We start from the raw sequence: 3,518 nt of genomic DNA on the forward strand, positions 1-3,518 counted from the left end.
CTCACTAGAATTGGAACTCTTTGAGGCAAGGCTCTTGTCTGATTCATCTTTGCACCCCCCAATGCCTATGAGAAAGCCAGTCATACGGTGGATAGAATTAATTTGCAAGGACATCACTGAGGAGAATGGTTATGGGGGATAGCTAAATTTATTCAGTCAAGAAAAATTTGAGCACTTTGAATTTGCTTCCCTAGGTTTATGCTTCATTACTTAAAGCAAACTGTTTATAGTATTCTTTTTATGTATCAAAATTTTCACCCAAGAGTAGAAATTACTTCTCCCTCCCCCCATTTCACAAATCTGTTCACCTTAGGCAGGCAAATAAATTCAGTTCAACAAGCATATACCGAGCAACTGCTCTCTGCAAGGAACTATGGAAAGCCTTAGGTACAGGAACACGATACATATAAACACTCCTAGTCCAATCAGGAGATAGTCATGTATTCAAACAAATTTCTATGTTAATGTGGTAAATACGATAATAAGCACAAAATAAAATGATAAGTACATACAAACAAGTTGCAGGAATAGTTTAGCAGAGGAGACAATACACTCTTTATGAAGAGGGATATGAGGAAAGCCTTCCTAAAGAGGGTAATTTCTGGACTGGGGTTTGAAGATTTCTGAACTCCTATTTGAATAGGACGTTTCCAAATAGACAAAAGCAAAAGGCATGAATAAAGGCATGGAGGCAAGAAACAGCAGAATTTTGATGAAGTAACAGCAGACTGGGGAGTATTAAGTAACAAAGTTTGTAGCAAAAAACGAGGTAAGATATAGGCAACAGTCATATCATGAGAAGGGCCTTAGAGGCCATGCTAAAGGCACTGGGATTTACCCAGCAGGTGATGGGGAACCAGAGAAGGCAAATACCATTTGTTTTGCTTTTTCTGCATTAGGGAAAATCTGTTATCATCATTCATTCAACAAACATCTGTTAAAACACATTTAATAATTCAGGCATTTTACTAGGCACTGTTGTATTTAATAGAATTATGCCTTTAAAGCTTGTCATAAAAGACATTTTTGTTGATGAGGTAGTGTTTTATTTTCCTAGATGCCAAAACAAATATCATAAAATGGAGTGGCTTAAACAATGGGAATTTACTGGCTCAGGGTTTTGAAGGGAGGAGAAGCCTAAACTGAGGCTACAGCAAGGCAATGCTTTCTCCCTAAAGACTGTGGCATTCGGGGCTGATACCAGTGATCATTGGTCCTTGGCTTTTCCGCCACATGACAATGAAAATGACGATGTCTTTTCTTCTCCTCCAGTTTCTTTGACTTGTGATTGCTCTGTCCTGATTTCTACTTTGTGGACTTCTCTGTAAAGCCTCCAGTAGTAGGATTAAGACCCATCCTGATTCAGCGGGGCCACACCTTAACTGAAGTAACCTCATCAAATGGTCCTCTTTACAATGGGGTCATACCCACAGGAACGTATTAAGATTAAGACAAGTACATAGCCTAATTGTCATATATATATAATTTCTATCCTGCTCAATTGATTCTTGGCATAAACTTGCAGAATCATATTTATAACTCTGTAGCTAATGCCAAAATCAATATTTTTGAATCATTTCTGCCAAGCAGCAGATTTTTTAGTAAACCACGTCATAATCCATAGTTTTCTATAAATGGCAATTTTTTTCTTTATTCCTTTTCTAAATTGCATAGCTTTTATTTATTTATTTCTGTTATACATTAATATCTATCAATTTCTGCTTAAATTTAGGCAAAAGGAACCCACATCTTTTCAGTCTACAAACTCTTCTATTCAAAATGGAATTTCCTATTATAAAATAAAAAAAGAGAGAAAAAAAAAATTCCAAAATGCAGATAATAGGCTTCAGGAAGCAGTAGGAAAGGAAGAAGAAATAAGTCACAAAAGAATTAACAAATTCCAAATATTATGTAGGTAAACAATACAAGATACAAATGGACATCTAGATATCAAAAGAGAATTGCATTGAGAGATGAGATAGTATGAATCAAATGGCCATCAGTTAATTCTGTGGTAGAGAAACTTGAAACTTCAAAATCAGTTATGGCAAAGAGAAGAATGAGCAGCACTTGTTAAAGATGCGTGTTCACAAATGTCTTTCATACCAGTGTCCTGAATATTTGAAAAAATTCTTCACACCTAGATGACAGCAAATGATCTGATACTGCTTGCTAATCTACGTGATACTGGTTTGTAATTTGCCACAGAAACCAAACTTGTAGTTACTCAATCGCAAGTATTTTCCATTAAAAGTAGAATCAGAGGCTAACATTATAAAAAACTATAAATTTGGGGATAAGTGGTTTGAATGAGATTTGCTCAATTTAGGATTAGATATTGTGATATATTTTCTGGATGTCTCTAGACATAGGCTGGACTATCAGTTGTATATTTTGTCAGCTAATAAGGAAACAGACAAGATTTCTGAAGATCCTATAGAAGTCTGATGATTCCACAAATCCTTGGAAATGAAAACCTAAATAAGAGGCTCCCTAGAGATAGGTCAAAGGGTTTTTTTTTTAATCCCTACTGTCCTTATCCCAGTTTCTAGATACCTTATTTCTTCTCCTTTCATTCAGCCTACTCTAAAACTGAAGAATATACAATGTGCAAGTTTCCACCATTGTTTCCTTTACTGTAAATGGGTTAGAGTAGAATTAGGAGTTTAAAAAAATCCCCCTTTATCTCCAAACTGATAGATTTTTTTTTTTGGTGTTTTTGAATAGAACCTTACATAAAAATTCCTCTAAAATTTGTTTTTTTCAATTGGAGAACCAAAAATTTTTTTCTAAGTGTTAGCCTTTTTAAAAAAGATTAGAGTCCTTCAAACCTCATTGTAATAAAGCTATCTGATAAATTTTAATTTCTCCTTCTATTTTCAAAGATTGTACTGCGTGGAAATACTTGTAAGTTCATCCATTTGAAACAATTTTAGGGTTGAGCATCTCTACCGTATCACCCAGATAATAGCAACCGATGCCACGTTTTAAAACCTGAAAAATTATTCCGCAGATTTAAAGTCGTTAATGTCATTCCCTTGATAGTTACAGGCATAAAAGAACACTTTCATTGTTCGTGTAACCCGCACGAAAAATTATAGAGTTAATTTGTTGTAATTTTTAAACAGCTTGTGAAGATGAGAAAATTCTACCCTGAGCATGATTCCGTGAGAAAGACCGTTTCTCAAACTCCATCCCCGACCAGATACTTCTCCAGACTACAAACGCCACGTTAAAATGTCAACTTATTTTGGAGCTCAAATTCTAACAGTTAACAATTCTCCTTTTGCCAACACTCATAAACATGAATTAAGCTAGGTATTATGGTGCTAACCCTCGAAAGAACCACGGCTCCTACCGCCGTCCGACACACAGCAACCAGCCTCGCGCAGGTCAGCAACCGCCGGCTCCCAGCCGAGGAAGTAAGGCTACAGCGGCTGATCACGTGATTGGTGCCCGTACTTGTCAGTCACATTGAGAGGGTGGGGAGCCAAAAATCCCGAGCGAAAAGAGACGCG

The sequence above is a fragment of the Tamandua tetradactyla genome, chromosome 14 (genome assembly GCF_023851605.1).
Source record: "Tamandua tetradactyla isolate mTamTet1 chromosome 14, mTamTet1.pri, whole genome shotgun sequence".
NCBI lineage: Eukaryota > Metazoa > Chordata > Mammalia > Pilosa > Myrmecophagidae > Tamandua > Tamandua tetradactyla.